This window comes from Euprymna scolopes, chromosome 1 (genome assembly GCF_053919585.1).
Source record: "Euprymna scolopes isolate OS-2025 chromosome 1, ASM5391958v1, whole genome shotgun sequence".
Classification (NCBI taxonomy): domain Eukaryota; kingdom Metazoa; phylum Mollusca; class Cephalopoda; order Sepiida; family Sepiolidae; genus Euprymna; species Euprymna scolopes.
In genome coordinates, this window is record NC_136482.1 from 4,333,167 (window position 1) to 4,359,517 (window position 26,351).

A 26,351-nucleotide genomic window follows, 5' to 3' on the forward strand; every position below is an offset into this window, starting at 1 on the left:
TGTTCTACAATATTTTATCATAGTTGTTTCACTCTTTGTACTTTGACAATGTTTTTCTTCAATACTTGTATTGTCCTGTATTAAATTCAACAGCTTTTGACACACTTCCGTAACTTTTTGTGAAGTTATCTCAGTGTCTAGATTCATGATTGATAATAACCTTTAACGAATCTCTTTATCTTTAGCGGCAGTTAAACCCCGAACCATTATTAAATATTTTAACATATCTTCTGTGAGGTCTTCTATCCTGAATAATTTACATTTTGCATGTGCCTTTCCTGCATAAGCCATAAAATTCTCTCTATCTTGTTTTACAATATTTAGACACTTATGACGCGTATAAAATAAACTGTCACGTACCCGAAAATTATTGATAATATATCTATCGTTTTCTTTAAAAGAAATATTTTCAGGTTTATTTGGGAGAATGAAATTTGTATGCCTCTTTCAATTAGCTATATTATTTATGCTAGCCTATTCTTCGACGTTATTATAGTATAGTTATTAACTTATATTAGTTTTCAGTTTTTTTTTTTTTTTTTACAAAGGCATCACCACATTATCAAGGCCCAGAGGCCACTCAAGGATAAGGGTTAAAGAGTGTACAGTAGAAGTTGGTCAATATAGTAATCATTAGTAATGAAAATTTGGTAAATTTAATAACTTATATGGAACGGCTCATCAAGAACTTATTTACCTTAGACTTGAACACAACCATATTGTAGTCAGCCGGAAAGCAGGAAAACGGAAGACAATTCCACAGGCGTGCAGTTCTAAGAAAGAAGCTTTGTTCATGGAATCTATGTTTAGGTTTAGGCACAGATAAAGAGTGGGGGAAATTATTGATAGTGTTTACAGCTAGACGAGTGTTTCTTGTGAAAGTTTGGCGAGGGGGGACCATAGATTGAAGCTCAGTTGAACACTTTCCATGAAAATAACGATACATCAGAGACAAACTCGCAACATCTCTTCTGTGAGATAGAGGTTGTAAGGAGGAGAAAAGGACATCTCCTACGAGGCTACGAAGTCTATTTTGAACTCTATCAAGGCAGGACAAGTCCTTTCTAGCAGCTCCTGCCCAGATGTGGCAACAGTATTCCATCCTTGGACGTACCTGGCTCTTATATAGATAGAGAATAGCATCAGCAGTGAGATATCTACTGGATCGATAGAAAGATCCCACCATTTTTCCAGCGGCCTTGGCAACAGATTTGATATACGTGTTCCATTTAAGATCAGGAGTAATGGTCAAGCCCAGAAGCTTGTCAAAACTTGAGGTCTCCTGAAGACGAGAGCCATTCATTTCAATTGATGACAAATGTGGATTAAAATGTTGATGATGTAAAGAGAGAAGCTTGGTTTTAGATGCATTAAAAGTAACCAGCCACTCCTTTCCCCATTGTACTACATGCTCAAGATCAGAGAAGAGAGAATTGGAGAGTACTTGCTCGTTTACTGTCTTAGATGTGGTACCATAAATGGTAGTGTCGTCAGCATAAATGTCTACAAAAGTTAGAATAGTTATTACCTATTGAGGTATACCGGGACCATTTTGTATCCTTTGAACTCTCTCCTAGGTTCATTCATTAATTAAGATGTTGGGAATAGGGTGTTAAGTATTGTAGTATTACTACCAAAAAGGTAATAGCTATTTTTTCTACATTCCTGTTTTAAGCAAAACATGCAGCTTATAGCCGATTCTACTTTTATAGTAATACATTTTTCCCCGGTCAATTAATCTAATAATTTCAAGTTTCTCCGCTAAACATAATTAACATAGTTAAGTTAATAAACTATATGTTTCCGCCTTCCCTAGTATCTTCCAGTCGAGTAAAAGTGTTTTGTTCAATGCGATGAAACTCCAGTAGTACATCGAGAATGAAAGCTCGTAGCATAGGTTTTATTATTTACTGACAATGTATGACTATTAAATCTGTTTTTCAAGGTCAGTGAGGTACTGCCAATTTAGAATTTTTCTATTTCTTGGTGTTCTATGGTGCACATTTTAGTCTGATATACTACCGAAGATGAGAAGCAGTTATTGCTTAGCGGGCATTCAATCGGTTTTTGGCAATTAATTACAAGCCTTTTTGTCACCATTATTATTAGTGTCAGTAGTTGGATTATTTCTCCTTAATATTTTATTATTTTGCTTCATTATTATCTTTCTTACGTTTTATGTACAACTGTTGCTTAGTTTTAATGTGTTAATTAGTGCTTTACGCAGCGCTCTGGAGGCCCACTGAGTTTTTTCTACTGATCACTTAAAACATTTTTCTGATATGGAGGAATTTCTTAGTAGCGCCGTAAAGGCCGTGTGAGTTTCCGTTTATAAATTCCCACTTTAAAAATAATATTTTTTCTATGTGGGTAAAACCTTGGCTTTAGTAGTTCTCTAGTAGAGGTACTTATATTCATTGCTGAGCTCAAAAGATCCCCTGAGTTTTATTATAATTTAACTGCTCACTTAAAAATATAATTACACTCCAAGGAGCGTCTAATAACTGAGTTTGTGTAGTTCTCATTATAGCTTCCTTTAATTTAGTGATTTTAGTCGCGCATTGGTGACACGCCTGAGTTTTATACTTTTCTCTTCCCATATAAAAAGGGATTTCTCTTTTTTTATTCGTTTTAGAACCACTTTACTTCTGCACTAGAAATACAATATTAACACAATAAATAATTAAAACTTATTTCGGCATACAAAATCACATTCTTTTTGTTTAAAATTTTGATTAAAACATTTTTTTTAAATATATTTTTTAAAAATTAGATACAACTTTATAAAACATTTATTACAAGGCATATATATCGTTCAACCAGATGCATGTTATAAACTTTACAAATGAACATACAAGATTAAATTTAAAGACTATCTTCAATAAGTACTTTTATAAACTTAACTAATTAAAACATAACACTTTAATTTAATCAAAATGGATCTTAAAATTATTTATAATTTATCTTTATCAATGTATATTTGTTGCCCTTTAAAATTAAATTTTACTATACTATAGCATTGAGTATATTGATATATAATTTTCAACTCAGAGTTTCAAGAAGTCTTTGTGGAAAATTATATATCTATATCATTCACTGCGAAAAAAAAAAGATAATTTTAACTTTTGTAAGTACATAACTTCCAGTTTACAAAAGTGGACTTTGAAAATATATAAATTTCATATTAAATCTTGTGCCTTAATTTTAAAAGTATGCAAAACATTCTGTGTAATCATTTCCATATTTTGTAATATGCTTTTCTAACTTATATATATATATATATATATATATATATATATATGTATGTATGTATGTATGTGTGTGTGTGTGTGTGTGAACCGATATTGCCACTATTGTTTTTGCCTCTATCAAGCACAAGATTAAAGTTCTTAGCAATTATAAATAGCTTTAATCTAACGATTAATTTTACAAATCACCAGCGAATGGTAACAATAAATAAACAGAAATAAAACAGAGGAACAAAAATAAATTACTAAAATGGCATGCCTTTATTAAAGACCAATATATATGTATATATATATATATATATACATAAATATATATAGACAAATATTATTGAATAGCACGGAATTATTCTGTTTTACAGTTTTCCTTTTTATCTTCTCCAATCTCCGAATAGTCCTTTTTGTGTTTTTCTCGAAATAGTATATGTTGGATCCATAATCGCGAGCGCTTTCTACAGAAGTACTTCTATCATCCTCAGGCATATTGTAGAAACAAATGCAGAGATTGTTTTTTAATTTACTTATATATTTTTTTTCTTTTCCTAGTCACGTGGTAATTTGTTACAAGTTAGGTGGGCGGACTTTTTTTCTTTTTTTTTACATATATTAAACACATTTATATATACAAACACATATATACATTATCAAACATTTATCCCAAACATTTCAAAACGTTCAGGCTGAACTCATAATTAATATTATTTATTTGAGGCTTCTTTGTTTTAATGTACAATGCTTCGAGTATTCTTAGCCTATTTACATTTCTCTCACTCTGCAATACTCTTGTATTTTCTACCATAATTCTTCGAAATTCCGAATGTTGGCAGCCATGTCCCTTCAAATGTTGTGATATGGAGCTAAAGTCAGAGAGGTGGAGAGTCAATCTTCGCGACAATGTGTTAGTTGTTGAACCAATGTAGCTACTAATGTTGGAGATACACTCTCCTATTGGACAGCTAACTTTGTAAACTACATTGGTCCTTCCCAACAGGTCATTTGTTTGGGAAATGCTGTTTTTTTTATTACAAGGCTTGTTGTCTGTATTTTTTTATAATATATAATAAATTTTATTTTTTTATTATTTTTGGGAGCCACATATCTACGGATTTTTTTAGAATACTCTCATCGATTTTTGAGTTTTTGTGTAACTGGTTACGGTAATATATATTAACAGGTTGATAATTTTCTTGAATATTACTAATTTGAATCAAATTACTAATGGCTAAAAAACACAAAAAGGACTATTCGGAGATTGGAGAAGATAAAAAGGAAAATTTTAAAACAGAATAATTCCGTGCTATTCAATAATATTTGCCTAAATGAGAAAATGCTGCCTAAATATACACAATATAAATATATATATATATATACATATATGCATATATATATATATATATATATATATATATATATATATATAATGAACATGTCTATCTGGTGAATTTTTTCTTCAGAACTCTTCTGTCAATTTTGGTCAGCAGACTTCAAATTTGATATATAAGTCAATTGGACTTGTGGAACAAAATCGATTTGGTTTTTAACCGGTAAAACAGCTGCTAAGAATTCCAAATTGAAAAAAAAGACACACAGCATAAGTCGAGCTAAAATACTCGTGTCCGCATGCCAAAATATATTTACACCTTTTACACCGTTATTTCCTTAGCTTCTATTAGCATTGGATGATAATGAATAAGGCTGTGGTTTCGATTCTAGTTGATAGCACGCAAATCATGTATATATTTTAACTCTGAAATTATGACTAAATTTTGTGTAGAATAAGCAATACAGTATTGATTCTACAATAATAAATACGGAACCTGCATGAATAAAAATATCATATTCATATCTATTTTACGACCGAGCCTCGCCGGGTGGGGTACTGCTATATATATGTAGTACAATATTATAATTATAATAAGAATTTACGTTAGATCAATGATAAATTTGAAATCTGCATAAATTAATAGATCATATTTAAGCGTATTTTATGATTCGACTGCGCCTGATAGCCTCCTAATTAAGAATATTCTTATTATATATCATTTTATCACGAATTAACATAACAGAACCAATATATATATATATATATATATATATATATATATATATATATATATATATTGGTTCTGTTATTCTATTATGTTAATTCACAAGTAAATGATTACTTGTGTCGAAATCTTATATGAATAAAACAACAGATGTGTGTCTGTGTGTGTCGGTTTGAGTGTAAATATTTAACTGATAAACTTTAAAGCTACTTGTTACATAACACTGAAATTAACATGAAATGGTAATCATAAACCAGGGATGGTTTATAACGAGTTTGATCCTCGCTTGGATTGTGCTCATTTCAACTTGCCGACATATTTCTATTCTTTTTGCGCATACGTAATTTTATTCATAACTTTAAGTGGTTTACTTTACAATCTTGTCTACCTATTGTTCGGAAACTCAAACGGTAGGGAACGCGGGTGGAACGCTAAATGTGTCGGTTTCGATTCAAGCTAAGAGCGCTAGTCATTTTTTTTTGTTTGAAATCAGTACTATGTATTAGGTACAATATGTTATTCAATAGAGAATATGGTCTTTAATCATAACTATGAATTTTGTTATGAATTAAAGTATATTTTACGACCGGGCACAGCCGTCTCCCCCGTTAACATTGAATAAAATTATGACCACGTGTTAAATATTTTGTTCACATAAGTGCGTCTTGCTTTTCGTCTTTACTTTGTACGTAATTCCATTTCTTATTAAAGATACGTATAGTCTGAGAAATGAAAAAAAGATAAACCGAAATTTATTTCGCCTTTTATTGTTGAAAGACATTTTCATGGACGTGAAAAAAATAGCAAAATTAATATTTGAAATACATGGTGAGTCTATAGCATAAAATCATTTTTCCATTAAAGAAACATAAACGTTAAAGATTCAAAATGTATAGTGCGTTCATGACGTAAACCGAAAATATTTATTCATCGGCGTTTATTCACTTCAGGTTCCTCGTGAGGAAACTTCCTTTTCTGTTCTCGTTTACTTATTCAATTTATTCTCCTTTTTCCAGCTGAAGAATTGTCTCCTTCTTCTCTGCAATAAAGAGCGCAACGACCACATATAAAATGAGCTTTATATGGCAACAATTTTATCTTCTCGCTGGCACGAACCCAACACCTCAGTATGAAAGTAAGTGGACTTCATGTGGGACCATCTTCATCGACATGTGGTCCTCGCACATCAATACACACCCGCTTTTGCTTTCTGCACATCACGCTCCTTTCAGAATTCTTTTTTTCCGAGTTTCATAACAAAACTAGCACTTTCCACGGTGTGTTAGCTTCAGTATAAAACACGTCCATAAAAATCTGCACAAGTAATTGTTTTTGAAACAATAAGCTTTAATCTAGCTGTAGTGGAGCAGGTGTTGGGGGATTTATTGAAACTATTATACGTTTTTAGAAACACCTTTAATCCTCTATAGTTACCAGAATCGCAAATGGTGTGGCAATGAAATACAAAGAGTATTCTGCGACGATATTGTATAAGCAAACTAACGAAATCGTTTTATGTTCGTTTGAATTAAGACTTAAAAGTATTAATAAGACAAATGGATAGCCATTTTAATGATTAAGAATATTGTTAGTGAATTACAAATTTAAAATGAGTGGTTAGCTTATGTTATCACATGGTTCGTACTATATGACTTTCGGTCATCCGGAAATGCAAAAAAAAAAAAAATGCGGGCAATACACAGGAGAGTCCGCATTTCACTGACATCGACTTACAAGTAAAATCTACCATTTGTAAGTATGTCTTGTTTTTATTCCATTATTTAATAAAATAGGGACCTGCATTCTTTTTTTGTTATCGTTTTTTTTTATTATTTTAGTGTGATATAACAGACGAGGAGAACACATTACCAGGGGACTGCTTCCATGGTGAGTTGTCAATAAATTGGCAATAGAATAATTCGAATGTATTACGAACCAGCAACAGATTGGAAGCATAAGGTCAAATGGCGACAAAGGGATTCGAATTTATTAGAAACAGCGACAGGAGTTTTCGAATTTATTAGGACCTAACAGCAAAACTTAAGAGTCGTTAAAAAATTAAAACGAGAAAACATGGAAGACTTCAGAATCTGTTTGATGGAATTTCTAAAACAATAATATAAATTATGCCAGGACTAAGCGAAAAAATATGGAACTACAGTAAAACAGATGTAAGAAAATGGCAGAACATTTTGGCAAATAAGGAAATAATTCTGAAAATACAAATGCTTTTCACAAGTGTCGATAAAAATTCAGTCGGCAATTTTATTTACAAACCAGAATATATCACATTCGAAGAATATTTTCACAGATATAAAAGAAATTCTTGAAAAAAAAAATGCAAAAAATTTTGCTGACAAGATAAATATGATTGCTACTAGGACAATACGAATCAGTCGAAAAATATGCAAATTTTATTCTGTCAAAATTCAAAACGACCTAGTGAGGTGGCATTCTAAGAAAGAATGCAAATATTTGGGGAGCTTGGATCACTTTTTATAATCTATGACATTGACTTAATCTGGCTCGAAAAAGTTTGGAGGATTACACATCATATGCCAGTCCACTAAATAGATACTGTAAAAAGTTCTGGATAAACGAAATAACGTCTGACATGTTTAAATATCTCATATATACACAAGCCTTAATCCCCACGTCAGAAAGAGAAATGAGAACACGGTTCCTAACAAAAATGGAGCAGAATCAAAACATTACCTTCCAAAATTTAACAGAAGAATGCCAAAGAATTCAAAATGTCAGCGTGAATAACGCAAAAAATTGGAGAACTTATATAGCAAATATTCACGCGATAAAGAACAAGCCACAAAGTTTTAAAAAATACTTATTTAAAAATTAATTCCTGTTATATCAGTTGAGAACTACATTTATACTAAAATTGTTCATTAAAAAAACGACAGGTGTATGGATTCCAAGCACATAAATTCTCGCACTATAAGCGCAAAGCAATTTTTTTAATGGAAGGATGATAAAGATAATATACAAAGTACTGTCTAGGACTAAACAAAAAACTACTGAAATATTTCGAAGGGAAATGCATAAATATCAGCGTCAGTCATATAAATGAATAACATTTCAGGTAGATACTGGGTCGAACTACCCCTCCTTTAACCTGATTAAAATTACGTTCCTTCGGGATAAATTGGATTATTGCGTTTATTTCGTCCGCTGAAATGAATGTAAAATAATACTAAAACGATTACAAGCGAAATAAATACAGTTTTGCTGGATTAAAGCATAATTTTAATCCCTAAAGGTTTTTAACTTAACAGAGACGCAAGATACTTAGGTTTTTCTTTATATTTAATAGTAAATATCTAATTCTAAAACGCAATGAATTGTAAACAGTTCATTAGTTAACATTGGTTTAACACATTGCAATATCAGACGTATCTGCTTCGAAAAAATGTATAGTGCGATGATAACTAATTTTCAAATGTAATTCATTTTTACATCGACTACAATATATCTGAAAATATGTTAAACACAATCGACTCTTTCATAGTCTATAACGGTAGCCATTACTCTATCGCCTTTTTCAAGGCCAATAATCACCTTCTGTCTGTAATAATAATATTTCGTTCTTGTTATATATCAAGTGGTTTCATTCACGTCTGAAAAACTAAGAACAAGTAAAAAGATCAACACATAACACATTAGTTGGCATTTCGTTTATTTTGTATATTTTGCAGCAGTGTTCATCTAACCTGCATTTTCCTATCAAACCAATCGATTATTTAAATGACACGTATTCCTATATATTGATCTACATTAGATGAATTGAGTCAAAAATTCAGCAGAAATGACTGAAAAAAACAATTAAAATGTAAAGATTGCATTTGATCTTGAACGTAAATAATTCCTTATGTATGGTTTCACACAACAACGCCTGCTCACTTTTACGACATAACTTCCAAAGATAGAAACAATATAGTTTTTTATCACGCATTTCCGCCCATGACGTTATTACCTGTACACATGAGCATAACCTTTTACTTTATATTCCATTTTTCCTTATTTTCTAACCATACAACACTCACCATTATTTTTTATACATCCAACAGTCAACATTATTTTAATACATCCAACACTCAACATTAATTCTATAAAAGCAACACTCAACTTTATTTTTATACATCACACACTCACCATTATTTTTATATATCCAACACACAACATTATTTGTTTATACATCCAACACACAACATTAATTTTTATACATTCAATACTCAACATTAATTTTTATACATCCAACACTAAACATTGTTTTTATACATCCAACACTCAACATAAACTTTTATACACCAAACACTCGCCATAATTTTTATACATCCAACACTCAACATTACTTTTTATATAACAACACTTAATATTATTTTTATACATCCAACACTCAACATTATTTTTATATAACAACACTTAATATTATTTTTATACATCCAACACTCAACATTATTTTTATATAACAACACTTAATATTATTTTTATACATCCAACACTCAACATTATTTTTATATAACAACACTTAATATTATTTTTATACATCCAACACTCAACATTATTTTTATATAACAACACTTAATATTATTTTTATACATCCAACACTCAACATTATTTGTATATAACAACACTTAATATTATTTTTATACATCCAACACTCAACATTATTTTTATATAACAACACTTAATATTATTTTTATACATCCAACACTCAACATTATTTTTATATGACAACACTTAATATTATTTTTATACATCCAACACTCAACATTATTTTTATACATCCAACACTCAACATAAACTTTTATACATCAAACACTCGCCATAATTTTTATACATCCAACACTCAACATTACTTTTTATACATCCAACACTCAACATTATTTTTATATAACAACACTTAATATTATTTTTACACATCCAACACTCAACATTACCTTTTATACATCCAACACTCAACATTACTTTTTATACATCCAACACTCAACATTATTTTTATATAACAATACTTAATATTATTTTTATACATTCAACACTCAACATTACTTTTTATACATCCAACACTCAACATTATTTTTATATAACAACACTTAATATTATTTTTATACATCCAACACTCAACATTATTTTTATATAACAATACTTAATATTATTTTTATACATCCAACACTCAACATTATTTTTTATACATCCAACACTCAACATTATTTTTTATACATCCAATACTCAAAATTGTTTATACATCCAACACTCAACATTATTTTCATATATTGTGATACTGGTAGAGAGGCTGGTTGATATCGGTTGATAAATTATGAAATAATCATAACGGAATAAGAAATAGGCTTTTTTTATCTCTTAGGGGCGAACGGTGAATGTAAATTCAAATACAAATATGAAAGCATGTACCCCCTTGTCTTCGGCGAGCGTGAATTTAGATTCAATAAAAAAAGACAATAAAAAAATAAATGATAATAACAAATAAATAAACGCACCAGCGTTCGAGGCGTACACTCCCTTCCCTCCCTCTGAAAATGCAATGCGCGAGAGAGCCCAATATCAGCGCAGTAGTGAACGTTGTCAAATAGACCGGTTGTTTTGTTTACGTTTGAGTGAACAATGAATAAAAAAAAATCCGCTATGAGCCGGTGATGCTTAGGAATGCCCAAAGCGCAGCGTAAACAGGTTTCCCTGAAATAAATGGGAGTTGAATTCTTTCGACCGAGAATGGATATCATGGAAAGTTCACAGTGAAGACATTAAAGATGAATAAGAAGAGGGTGGCAACGAACAAAAATATCGTCATGTCGACGGACGTCCCCATCCAAGAAGTAACCAAACAGGAAAAATCTCGCGAATGATGAACTTTGCGGAGACATTATGAAACACGAAAGTCCAATTGGATAAAGTTAAGGGACTATTATGATTTCCCCATCCCGATATCCCCGCTCCTTGTCCTTGGCTGAACTGTCATACCATAATGGAAATGGTATATACATTTTCTCTTATATTATTTTTTTTGGTTTGTCACCTTGTTTTCTTTTCTTTCTTTTATGATGTTTCTTTTTTTATCATCCGACCTCACCCCAACCTATTGCAGTGTGATATTAAATTTAAGGATGTTGAATAAAATTGGTGTTTTAAGATTCTAGTGTTGTGTCATTCTTGCTTTGAGTTTGAATCGTTCGGAACAAAATGTGCTAATGAGAACATCAGACAACGTGTCAAATAGGTCACAAATCGTGGACGACACTTTACTTGTCATTACTTTATTTTTATTTTTATATTGTGTTACGGACAACGTAGGATGAAGTGCTGACCTAGAGTCATAAGATTCTTACCAGGGGACATCCACCCCGACGCAGCTTCATACCGGTCCGTAACAATATCCAAAACTTAACATTATTATTTATACACAACACTTACCGTTACTTTTATACATCCAACACGCACTATTATTTTTATATATCCAATACTCACCATTATCCTTATATATCCAACACTCACCATTATTTTTTACACTCAATATTATTTTTTATACATCCAACACTCTATATTATTTTTTATACATCCAACACTTACAATTATTTTTATATATCCAATACTCAACATTATTTTTATATATCCAATACTCAATATTATTTTTTATATATCCAATACTCACCATTATTTTTATATATCCAACACTCAATATTATTTTTACACACCCAACACTTACCATTATATTTATATATTCAATACTCACCTTATTTTTATACATCACACACTCACCATTATTTTTATACATCCAACACTCACCATTATTTTTATATATCCAACACTCACCATTATTTTTATGCATTCAACACTCAATATTATTTTTTATATATCCAATACTCACCATTATTTTTATATATCCAACACTCAATATTATTTTTTATACATCCAACACTTACCATTATTTTTATATATCCAATACTTACCATTATTTTTATATATCCAACACTCACCATCATTTTTATATATCCAACACTCACTATTATTTTTATATATCCAATACTCACCATTATTTTTATATATCTAACACTCACCATTATGTTTATATATCCAACACTCACCATTATTTTTATATATCTAACACTCGCCATTATTTTTATATATCCAACACTTACCATTATTTCTATATATCCAACACTTACCATTATTTTTATATATCCAACACTCACTATTATTTTTATATATCCAACACTCACCATTATTTTTATATATCCAACACTCACCATTATTTTTATATATCCAACACTCGCCATTATTTTTATATATCTAACACTCACCATTATTTTTATATATCCAACACTCACCATTATTTTTATATATCTAACACTCGCCATTATTTTTATATATCCAACACTCACTATTATTTTTATATATCCAACACTCACCATTATTTTTATATATCTAACACTCGCCATTATTTTTTATATATCCAATACTCACCATTATTTTTATATATCCAATACTCAATATTATTTTTTATACATCCAACACTCAATATTTTTTTATACATCAACACTTACCATTATTTTTATATATTCAATACTCACCATTATTTTTTTATATCCAATACTCAATACTATTTTTTATACATCCAACACTTACCATTATTTTTATATATCTAATACTCACCATTATTTTTATATATCCAATACTCATCATTATTTTTATACATCCAACACTCACCATTATTTTTATATATCCAACACTCAATATTATTTTTTATACATCCAACACTCAACATTATTTTTGTACATCCAACGTTAAACATTATTTTTGTACATCCAACACTCAACATTATTTCTCTAAAGTTCAATCCTCAACTTTATTTTTATACCTCCAGCATTCAACATTATTTTATACATCTAGCACAAACTTATTTTTATAATATCCAACAGTCGACGTTATTTTTATACATCCAACACACAACTTTATTTTTATACATTCAATACTCAAGCAAAAGACTGATCATACGCTAAAGACTGGCAGTGCAAGAAGCGTCCTCTCGATATTTCGAAAAAAACAACAACCCAGTAGTTGAATGCAGGTAAGTCAGGCCCGAAAACGGACACGTCCTTTCTTACCACTTGCGAATACAGAAATGGCAGTAACCTGACGGATGTTGATGCCGACTCTTACTGTATTTTAATCAGAACTTTATTAGCCAGGTAGCCTCTACATTACGACGTTGACAACCGCCCACCTACGGTAAGAGAGTGTTGAATTCGTGGGTTCTTCATTACTGATGAATGTATTTTTGTTTGAATGTGTCGATCAGCCTAATCATTTTTACGTTAACAGATAAAATGGAGAACGTTTTGATGCCAAATACATCGCAGTAGCAGTGAAGAGATTTCATTATGATATGTGGTCCTTATTTGTCGAAACGGCGTGAGGATTGATACCTAATTGTATAGTGAACACGATAATCACCTTCGACAACAGATTAGTCCATTATATAATACTTCCTGGACCAAAACTGATGGATCCATGTATGAACATGGCAACATGAAACCAAATATAGTCAAAATGCAGAAAAGTATTTTCCAAAGGAAGACAGAATCTAAAAGATTCAAATACGAAAACTAATTTGCAATTCTATCAATTCCATTGCTCCAGATTTCGAATACCTTAATATGAAAACATCTTAGGAAACGGCTTACAAGATTAAATAAAAATTGTAACCGCATTTAAACTGCATCCTTAATCTTCTGTCAAAACCTGCTGGATTCCTAGCGTATGCGTTGTGCGCTTTTTTTTTTTTTTTTTTACATTTTTCTTCTGTGCCTATTCGGAAATTGCAAGGAAGCGGCTTATTTCGCGGATTGCTATTCGGAACAGATGTCTGGAATTAATTAATTCATGGAATCGTGACTTCTATAAACGCATAATTTTTTTTCCAAATCAGTCAAAGTTATTGCTTTTTCAACAACTGTAGCGACAAAACTCGGTATGATCGATAAAACAGAGTCTTGAATAAAAATTATGATCCAGATGTTCAAAAGAAGTAGCTAATCGGTGTGGATGGATACCATGCTTGAAATGCGAATGTGATTATTTTGATAATTACAAGTTTGGTCGAAATTTGAAATACAAGCAAATATTTTAGTACCTTCTAGAGTTTGTGGATTGAAGAAGTAATGAGAGGAAACAATTCACAGCATTTCAGTCACAGATAGTGAGAGAATAAAATAAAAACAACCACACGCGCCTAAAGAAGAGGTAAACTTGCCTCATAATTACTGCCTGAGATGTCGAGTGGAATTTCCTTCTCGGGGAGTGGGGGCGCCTCAGGCATGAGCAAATAACTAACTCCCGCTCAAAGAGGAAGAAAAAGGTTTTTGGGGCTGAATCACCTAGAACCACCCAGAACTGATACATCAGCCCTACAGATAAAGTCATGAAATTGTTAAGAACGGATCTTTGACTGCCATATATAATTTAATTTCTATCTTGTATTTTAATCAATTAAAGCGAAAGGTAAGCACCAACTCCTATAAACTATAAAATAACATGAAGACACCCTTCAAACCACTGTCACTATTTTCTAAACAATATCAATACCGGTTATTATTTGAATTTAATATATGTCGACTGTTCCGTAAGTTCTAATTCAACTTGTATATATCCTCAGGTGTACCAAAGACTTGTGATAAAAGACGAAAGTGAAAAGTTTTGTTTACTATGATAGTTTCATTTCATTGGTTTCATTTCATTATTAAGATGAATTCTATTTATGCATAGTTTCTACATTTTGCATAATTGCATAGAATTGAAAATCAGAATGTTTTAGCAAACAGATTTATCTCTCTCTTCGTCTCTCTTTCTCTGTGTATGTGTCTCCCTCCCTCTGTCTCTCTCTCTTTATATATATATATATATATATATATATATATATATATATATATATATATATATATATATATATATATATATATATATAAACTGACCTTGTCGGTTGTGGGCCAAAGGTTACCAAACTCGTATCTGAATATTTGGTCTACAGAATTGAAAATTGTTGTATAAAGTATTTAGACCTGTAGCAAACCTTGAGTTTGACTTTAGCCGATAAAATAGCTGCTAACGAGTCAAAACTGAAAATGCATTGATCTTGGCCTGGCGTAAATCGACGATATTCGTTTTTTCTGCGCAGGAGTTAATAAACGTTATAGGTTAAACACTGTTATTTTTTGTAGCTTTGTGTACATTTCGATGTAGTTGATATAATAACGGATAAAACTGGAAGACAATATGTTTTGGTTTCGATTCTAGCTGATGGCACGCAATCATTTTTTTATAACTTTGGAAATCACTACTATACATTAGATACAATATAATATCATACAATATAATATCATACACTATAATATCATACAATATAAAATCATACACTATAATAATTGATCGAGTTTTGACTCTTTAATAACAATACGAAATCTGCATGAACTCAAATATAATATTTAAGCGTTTTTAAGACCGGGCAATGCTGGACAGCCTGCTAGTATATAATAAAAAATAAAAATCAAAGCAAACGATATTTATTGTTTATTCATCAATAGAAGTCCATTGCAATACATGGGGAAAAATGTGCGCCTCAGTATCAAATAGTGTAAGCCTTTTCCATAGCATAGATATAAGAGTTCAAATCCTAGTGTCGCCAGTAATGCTATTTTACCATATGCGATATATTAAACTGAAATAGTTTTTTTTTTTTTTTTTTTTTTTAAGTTGACGGACGCCTGAATAATCTAAAATGTTTTTCGTTTTGCCAGCTTTTCTTAACACTAGCGCATTTTAAGAATACGAAACCAGAACTTATCGCTGAGTGGCTTCCGGGCCTTGATAAGTGGTGACCTCATTTAAAAAAAGAAAAAAGAACTTACATCAGCGTTATATATAATCTTAATATATTGCCCTAGTCTTTATCACGCGTTCATTTTCGCATTATTTTCATTATTTGTCTGCGTTCATACTTCTCGCTTTTCGACGCGAGCTGTAATTTCTCATCGCTTTTTTATTTAATATAAAGTACAACATTTACACTGCCAAGAAAATAAATGTTTGAATTTTTTGTTATCATGTCACGAGAATAGTTTTAAAGAGATCGTAAGTTGGACGATGAATGGCATCACGAGATGATTTGAAAGAACAGCTCTAATGGAAAGTACTTAGGAGAAATTGATTTTCAAAGATGAAGACAAACATTTGTTTACATTAGACATGAAGATAACAAAGCTGTAGTCAGATGAGAAGCAGTCCCGAAGTATTATGTTTCACATAGAGTATTTTCTAGAAAAGAAACTTGGTTTGTGGTAATTCTGTTCGGTTTTTAATACAGAGAGAGAAAGACGGATCCATTGTTATGGTTGTGGCGAGGAAATATTTTCTTAATAACACAACAGAGTGGAGGAGATTCCATTTCAGTGAAGCACTTATATAAAACGATAGAGTATAGTGAAGCTAGCAACATCTCATGCGTGTGAAACAGGCTGGAGGGAAGAGAAGAGACGGTGCATGTTACCGGATGATGGAAGCAATAATACAACACGTTGTTTCTCGAACCTGAACGAATGAAAACTTTGAAGTAAAAAAATAAACTTCACGTTAAAACCTAGAAAATATCAAATGAAAAACATCAAACTCTTTTATTTATCTTTTTTAAGTTTTATTTTAAAAGAGATTCGTGTGAATATTTATATTGTTTTAAATGATTTTTTTCTCCTGAAACGATGTCTATATTATTAGTGTTTTTATTAATTTCAACTTGCACCATGTTGGAGCACGTTTTGTAGGAAAGTTCTACGCATCCTAATATATACAATATAATCCTAATATATACAATATAATCCTAATATATACAATACTAGCATTTCAGCCCGGCGTTGCCCGGGTGTTTGGAGGTGTATGCTGAGCAAAAAAAAAAAAGAGTAAATTTTATTTTAATTTGACCCCTATTATGACCCCTTAAAATTTATAGTTTCGGACTCAAATCACTTTATTAAGTTAGATCCAGGTTCAAGGAACCTATATCTAAAATTTCAAGTGTCTAGACCCAAAATTGTCGGAGGAGTTTGGTAGAGTTCTTAAAGGTCAAATCGTTGAAATTTGACCCCTTAACAGCCAAATTTCTGGCTGACACCCGTCACATCGATTTTCCCAAATCTCAGTACCCGGTATTTCAAATTTCGAGTCTATAGACTAAAAATTGACAGAGTTATTGCGTAGGGAAATGTACACAGACAGACAGACAGACAGACAGACACGTTCACTTTTATAGATAGATAATCCTAATATAGTACACAGACAACGTACAATATGATCCAATTCGTGAAAATGAATAGTTGCTTTTTGACGCAATTCCTCTCTATTTGTGAGACAATCAAATATATACGGTGACACGATACGAGCCAACATCTAAATTTACGAGAATTTAAAAAGTACTAGACTACGCGTGATTCGTTGGGTCAGTATATGTTATAGCAAGCTATGGAATAATCAACATACAGAATTAATGTATAAAAATGCAACAATTGAATGAACGCACGCGCGAAAACAAACATGGCGACCGTGTTATTGGAATTATCGGACTATTATACACATCTTGTGTGAGATTTCGTAACATTTCGATCGATAAAATCTACGATCTTTTTTATATGTATCTTGGTAAACTCAGCAATCTTTTACAATTTAATAATTATAAATAATATATAAAGTCACAATTAATATATATATATATATATATTAATATGTATATACACACACACATATATATATATATATATATATATATATATATATATATATATATATATGAATCTTGCTTTCCGGACTGCTGGAAAACTGCTTGTGTGGTACCAGTTTTCAAGAAAGAACTGACCAATTAAATTATCGCCCCATTAGCCTCCTCCCATTTTTCGCCAAAATATTTGAGTCCATAATTAAGCAAGCTCTAGTCCATCACCTTACAGATGCTAAACTGCTGACCGACCAACAATACAGATTTAGGCAAGCCCATTCCACAACAGACATCCTAACTGTAATCTCTGGACATACCATTCACTGGACAAAGCAGGGGAGAGTAGAGTGGTAGCTCTAGATATATCTAAGGCTTTTGACAGGGTATGTCATATGGGTCTCCTCAGAAAAAATAGGTCATACGGTAGCACTGGAAGAATACATAACATAATTAAATCCCTCTTAGATAAGAGAAAAATCCAGGTTGTCATCGACGGTCGTACATCAAAACAATATTATATAAATGCGGGAGTGTCTCAGGGGTCTATTCTTGGACTTCTGTTATTCCTAATATTCATAAATGACCTCCTGTCCGACAAAATTGCCTCTGAAATGAGTATATATGCTGATGAATTCACACTCTATAACAGACACGACAGGGAAAAATGAACACATACCTAAAGTAATGGCAGAAACACTAGAGGATGACCTCCAATTTGTAGTATAATGGGGACAAAAATTGATGGTCACATTCAATGCTGCAAAGACTAAAATTGCTTCCTTCACAACCAATAGCAATGTCCAATGACTCTTTATCTGAAAGTACATCTTTTAAACTACTTGGCCTAACGTTCACAAGAAACATGAGTTGGAACAATTACATTGAGAGGATTGCCAGGACCGCTGCGAAGAAGGTAGGCTCTCTCTATCATGCTAGAAAACTACTAACACCCGAAAGTTTCCTGTACCTCTATAAGGCCACCATTCGACCATGTATGGAGTATTGCTGTCATATTTGGGCTGGCGCATCTGCTACTTGTCTCTCGCTCCTAGACAAGGTTCAAAAGAGAGTCGCCAATCTGATAGGTCCTGAACTGTCATCTAAGCCTCAGCCTCTGTCCTATCGACGAAATGTAGCATCTGTCTGCCTGTTCTACAAGTATTTCAATTGTGAAAGCTCTGACGAACTGCAAGCACTTGTGCCTCCACGATGTAAACACTTTCGACAAACCCGACAAGCAGCTAAATCCCACCCCCAGACAGTAGAGATCCCTAGATGTAAAAGAGCTTCCTACTCCAGTAGTTTCTTCCCCAGAACGGCTAGACTTTGGAATTCTATTCCAGGTTCCTGCTTCCCCAACTGTCCTGACATGCAGAAGTTCAAGTGTAAAGTGAACCGACAAGAATGATGGAGTAGTTGATAAATTTCAGTTTTAAATCTTATGGAAGTAGAATGTTCAATCCTTAATGCGAATTCTGACTCATATTTGTTTATGGCTGGCAGAACGAGAATACGCTACTCCTGTTCGAAATTCGGCGCAGATTCCCGAGTTCGACAGAAAAATCCCAACTTCGAAAAGATATATCTAAGAATTGGATGCTACATTGGCTGAAACCTTGTGAAAATAATATTCAAGATAAGAACAATCCAAATTATACGAATTGTTAATCCTAATCTAAATGTTGAAGAACGTTTACGTCTTTTTGTGTCTCGCGTAATAGAAAGACATCTGATTTCATAAATATATACATGACATGGCAGATTGTGTGTATGTGTGTGTACGTGCGTGTGTGTGTATGTGTGTGTGTGCGTGTGTGTGCTGATAACAGGAAATAATGGCGGAGCTATTGAGGCCATCACACAAATAAGCTTCGAAAAAAATGCTTTAAAATTAAGTCTAAGTCGGCTGTGAAGATTTTCTCTGAATCATAAGAATCTAAAATCAAAGATAAAAAACGAACAAATTGATAAGATTGAAAAATAATCCCGAAATTGCGAGGATAAAATTTAATGGATATTACGAAAAGAAAAACACAAATGACAAATAAAGCAAATCATTTTTCCTTCTTGTTATCTTTTATGTTTCAGCTGTGAAGACGCCAACAAATAAATAAATTGGGTTATGTTTTTTTTATGTTATTGATCATCAATTTGACCGGCTGATGAACCCCACTTTTGATATGTGAGGAGGAAAGGCGAAGACAATGCGAGAAAGAAAAGTCTAAGAGAATAAGAGGGCGACGAAGACAGACTGACAATTTTTTATTTCTGTCATTTATTTTGTTCTTTTTCTTATATTTTTGTTTTCTATGCTTAACATTCGCGTTTTTTTCTTTCCTTTATTGTTTTCATTTCTTTTTCTTTTTTCTTTCCTTTACTGTTTTCATTTCTGTTTTTCTTTTTCCTTTCCTTTATTGTTTTCATTTCTTTTTTTCTTTTTCCTTTCCTTTATTGTTTTCAGTTCTTTTTTTCTTTTTCCTTTCCTTTATTGTTTTCATTTCTTTTTCTTTTTTTTCTTTCCTTTATTGTTTTCATTTCTTTTTTCTTTTTCCTTTCCTTTATTGTTTTCATTTTTTTTTCTTTTTTCTTTCCTTTATTGTTTTCATTTCTTTTTTCTTTTTCCTTTCCTTTATTGTTTTCAGTTCTTTTTTCTTTTTTCTTTCCTTTATTGTTTTCATTTCTTTTTTCTTTTTTCTTTCCTTTATTGTTTTCATTTCTTTTTCTTTTTTTTCTTTCCTTTATTGTTTTCATTTTTTTTTTCTTTTTTCTTTCCTTTATTGTTTTCATTTCTTTTTTCTTTTTCCTTTCCTTTATTGTTTTCATTTCTTTTTTCTTTTTCCTTTCCTTTATTGTTTTCATTTTTTTTTCTTTTTTCTTTCCTTTATTGTTTTCATTTCTTTTTTCTTTTTCCTTTCCTTTATTGTTTTCAGTTCTTTTTTCTTTTTTCTTTCTTTTATTGTTTTCATTTTTTTCCTTTCCTTTATTGTTTTCATTTCTTTTATATTTTTCCTTTTGTTTATTGTTTTCATTTCTTTTTTCTTTTTCCTTTCCTTTATTGTTTTCAGTTCTTTTTTCTTTTTTCTTTCCTTTATTGTTTTCATTTCTTTTTTTCTTTTTCTTTCCTTTATTGTTTTCATTTCTTTTATATTTTTCCTTTTGTTTATTGTTTTCATTTCTTTTTTCTTTTTCCTTTCCTTTATTGTTTTCAGTTCTTTTTTCTTTTTTCTTTCCTTTATTGTTTTCATTTCTTTTTTTCTTTTTCTTTCCTTTATTGTTTTCATTTCTTTTTTCTTTTTTCTTTCCTTTATTGTTTTCATTTCTTTTTTCTTTTTCCTTTCCTTTATTGTTTTCATTTATTTTTATTTTTTTTCTTTCCTTTATTGTTTTCATTTCTTTTTTCTTTTTTCTTTCCTTTATTGTTTTCATTTCTTTTTTTATCTTTTTCCTTTCCTTTATTGTTTTCATTTCTTTTTTCTTTTTCCTTTCCTTTATTGTTTTCATTTCTTTTTTCTCTTTCCTCTCCTTTATTGTTTTCATTTCTTTTTTCTTTTTCCTTTCCTTTATTGTTTTCATTTCTTTTTTCTTTTTCCTTTCCTTTATTGTTTTCATTTCTTTTTTCTTTTTCCTTTCCTTTATTGTTTTCATTTCTTTTTTCTTTTTTCTTTCCTTTATAGTTTTCATTTCTTTTTTTATCTTTTTCCTTTCCTTTATTGTTTTCATTTCTTTTTTCTTTTTCTTTCCTTTATTGTTTTCATTTCTTTTTTCTTTTTTCTTTCCTTTATTGTTTTCATTTCTTTTTTTCTTTTTCCTTTCCTTTATTGTTTTCATTTATTTTTATTTTTTTTCTTTTCTTTATTGTTTTCATTTCTTTTTTCTTTTTTCTTTCCTTTATTGTTTTCATTTCTTTTTTTATCTTTTTCCTTTCCTTTATTGTTTTCATTTCTTTTTTCTCTTTCCTCTCCTTTATTGTTTTCATTTCTTTTTTCTTTTTCCTTTCCTTTATTGTTTTCATTTCTTTTTTCTTTTTCCTTTCCTTTATTGTTTTCATTTCTTTTTTCTTTTTTCTTTCCTTTATTGTTTTCATTTCTTTTTTTATCTTTTTCCTTTCCTTTATTGTTTTCATTTCTTTTTTTTCTTTTTCCTTTCCTTTATTGTTTTCATTTCTTTTTTCTTTCCTTTATTGTTTTCATTTCTTTTTTTCTTTTTCCTTTCCTTTATTGTTTTCATTCCTTTTTTTCTTTTTTTTTTCTTTCCTTTATTGTTTTCATTTCTTTTTTCTTTTTTCTTTCCTTTATTGTTTTCATTTCTTTTTTCTTTTTTCTTTCCTTTATTGTTTTCATTTCTTTTTTCTTTTTCCTTTCCTTTATTGTTTTCATTCCTTTTTTTCTTTTTTTTTTCTTTCCTTTATTGTTTTCATTTCTTTTTTCTTTTTCCTTTCCTTTATTGTTTTCATTTCTTTTTTCTTTTTTCTTTCCTTTATTGTTTTCATTTCTTTTTTTCTTTTTTCTTTCCTTTATTGTTTTCATTTCTTTTTTCTTTTTCCTTTCCTTTATTGTTTTCATTTTTTTTTCTTTTTTCTTTCCTTTATTGTCTTCATTTCTTTTTTCTTTTTCCTTTCCTTTATTGTTTTCAGTTCTTTTTTCTTTTTTCTTTCCTTTATTGTTTTCATTTCTTTTTTTCTTTTTCTTTCCTTTATTGTTTTCATTTCTTTTTCTTTTTTTGCTTTCCTTTATTGTTTTCATTTTTTTTTCTTTTTCCTTTCCTTTATTGTTTTCAGTTCTTTTTTCTTTTTCCTTTCCTTTATTGTTTTCAGTTCTTTTTAATTTTTTCTTTCCTTTATTGTTTTCATTTCTTTTTTTCTTTTTCTTTCCTTTATTGTTTTCATTTCTTTTTTCTTTTTTCTTTCCTTTATTGTTTTCATTTCTTTTTTCTCTTTTCTTTCCTTTATTGTTTTCATTTCTTTTTTTATCTTTTTCCTTTCCTTTATTGTTTTCATTTCTTTTTTCTTTTTCCTTTCCTTTATTATTTTCATTTCTTTTTTCTCTTTCCTCTCCTTTATTGTTTTCATTTCTTTTTTCTTTTTCCTTTCCTTTATTGTTTTCATTTCTTTTTTCTTTTTCCTTTCCTTTATTGTTTTCATTTCTTTTTTCTTTTTCCTTTCCTTTATTGTTTTCATTTCTTTTTTCTTTCCTTTATTGTTTTCATTTCTTTTTTTATCTTTTTCCTTTCCTTTATTGTTTTCATTTCTTTTTTATTTCCTTTATTGTTTTCATTTCTTTTTTCTTTTTCCTTTCCTTTATTGTTTTCATTTCTTTTTTCTTTTTTCTTTCCTTTATTGTTTTCATTTCTTTTTTTTATCTTTTTCCTTTCCTTTATTGTTTTCATTTCTTTTTTCTTTCCTTTATTGTTTTCATTTCTTTTTTCTTTTTCCTTTCCTTTATTGTTTTCATTCCTTTTTTTCTTTTTTTTTTCTTTCCTTTATTGTTTTCATTTCTTTTTTCTTTTTTCTTTTTCCTTTCCGTTATTGTTTCCATTTCTTTTTCTTCCTTTTTTAAAAGTTCCCCGCTTTAATTTATATATATCTTTCTTTTCCATTCCCACCTTTTATTCATGTTTATTCTTCTGAAATGTTTCTATTCTATTATTCCATTCTCTCCATTTCCTTTTTTTTTTGTTTTCTGATGTTCTTTTTATCTTCTTTCCTTTGTTTACTCCCATCAGTCCCAATTTCTGCATGTTGCAACAATAACGAAACAGATGAAATTCGCCTAGCAACTCCCGGACGAGTAAAAAAGTATTTCAGTAGCTCGGAACCTCCACAGTAAAAGGGTGTAATTTTGCTTATAGTCGAATTAATTTAAAGTATTTACACCGAGGAAGCATCAGTGCACATGTTCGTCAAAGCTTATTCCCTGGAAGTGTTTTTTGAAACAGAGATGCAACGTTGCGAGGATGGGACAGTGACTGAAGCTTAGTAGATAGTGTGGGACCTATCAGATAAGACGAAATTTTTTAATCCTTACTAAAAGAGAGAATTTAATGAGTCGTACATTACTTATTGGTGAGACTCGTAAAGGTCGCCAACAGCCAAAGTGAAAATAATTCTTGTAAAATGAACTAGATTCCGACTATCCATGTCGTCAGCCATGTCAATATTGCAATCCATGTCAATATTGCAATCCATGTCAATATTGCTGTCCATGACAGAGTCTTCTTTCTGATCGTCTCTGTGCACACTTGACGCAAACTTCGCGCAAATCTTCCGCCTCTTCAGTTTCTTCGCACACTGACATCGAACTGTGCATTTATTGTCTCTGTAGACACACAGCGATCTTTGAAATTCTTTATTTAGCTAATTACTCCTCCTACACAATTCCTCATTCCTCACAGACTTCCTGCCTTCCTTAAATCTCTTATGCTACTCAAAAACTGATGCTCGATTTATGCAAGATGGTCCAAAAGCAGTCTGAAGCATTCCATATGTTTCTGTGGAATTTTTCTAAGTTTAAAACAGAATTTTATTCCATATCTTTCTCTTAAAGTATCCTCACGTCCAGATTTCAATGTTTCACCAGCTGTTACAATCAGTTTTAGTATCTCAATACTTGTTGCAGCTGTTCATTTGAACATGAAATTATAAAAATTAGTCAGTAATATTATAAAATGTAAAACAATAATATATTGAATTTTCAAGTATCAACACCAATTTAAAATTCTTTCACGAAAACAAAAAATGGACCAAGACGACTATGGAACTTTCTTACACAGATTCAACCGAGAAACAAGAAAGACAATTAAAAAAATAAAAACTACAAAGAAAGCTTATGAAGCAAGAACACTCCGTCCTATTTAACAATACTTGTCTGAATATATATATATATATATATATATATATATATATATATCCCTGTAGAAATATATTTTCTTATGATATATATCAATCCTTATTTAAGAAGCTCAATGTAATTACAGAGTAATATAGAGAATAAATGACAAAAAATTATAATCCAAAATTCATGATGTTGACCATCTTATAATTTCATTATTATCATTAAATTATAAGATGGTCAAAATCAAGAATTTTGGAATTTAACTTTTTATTATTTATTCTCTCTCTCTCTCTCTCTCTCTCTATATATATATATATATATATATATATATATATATATATATATATATATGTGTGTGTGTGTGTGTGTGTATACTGAATAGATGACAAATGTCTATATTCCAAATTTCGAGGTGTTAACCATCTTACAATGTATTCCTTTAATTCAGTGGACACTTACAATTCTTAACAGTTTTAGTTTCGTAGCACAAAATCAATAGCCTGATTATCATATCAATCAGTGAATCGATTTTGCTTCACATTAACTTCTCTTCCAATTTTCGGATTTTTTATTTTATTTCCTTTGGTGGAGTGAGTGTTGCTATTTCTTCTGAGGAGTCATCGGAAAAAAATCTATTTATTGATTGATATAATAATTAAGTTATTGATTTTGTGCTACGAAACAGATACTGTCAAGAATTGTAAGTGTCCACTGAATTAAAGGAATAAATTGTAAGATGGCCAACATCATGAAATTTGCAATATAAACATTTGTCATTCATTCATTCATTATATTACTCTGTAATCACATTGAGCTTCTTAAATAAGGATTGGTATATATATGAAAAGGAAATATAAGTAAATAAAGAACATTGCCACACACACACACACACACACACACACACACACACATATATATATATATATATATATATATATATATATATATATATATATATATAGTGCAACAGTTTTCTGTTCTCTAAGATCTAGCCATTGGTAATGTCTGGCGTAACACTTTAGTTTCACCGACTAAAGCCAACCGGCTTAATGGATCCGTTCTCTTGTGACTGCAAGAAACAATTAAAACCATTGATAAATTAACAATCGCGAAGAATGGGCATAGACACGTCGAGGCGAAACACATTAGAAGACCTGATGGCCACCGGCGAAACATCTTTCGTTGAAGTTGTGCGGAAAAGTAGTTCCCCTTTCTTTATTCAACATAATCATGTCTTTGTAATTCCGGGTTCCGGTAATGGAGTCGATGGTCTAAGCCTTAGGTGATTCGTATTAGTCTACCTACTAAAGCTTCCCCGAATGATAAAACCGACCACAATGAAGGTATTTTTTGCTGGTTTACGTGTTATTCAAAATCATTGGCTTCAATAATAACAGGAAAAAATTGAGAGAAAATATCGCCTTTATTTAAATACAAGTTT

General features: G+C 30.5%; 1 protein-coding gene across 3 annotated transcripts in view; it reads left to right on the forward strand.

Moving 5' to 3' along the window:
* Positions 1-26,351, forward strand: part of LOC145266357 (uncharacterized) — a 356,086-nt gene that overhangs the window by 75,037 nt on the left and 254,698 nt on the right. The window contains exon 2 of one of the 3 annotated variants that reach the window (XR_013864817.1): positions 6,310-6,428. The exons of the other annotated variants lie outside the window; for them this stretch is intronic. The gene's annotated coding sequence lies outside the window, so the exon portion shown is untranslated. The remainder of the gene's footprint in view (positions 1-6,309; positions 6,429-26,351) is intronic. 3 annotated transcript variants of the gene reach the window in all.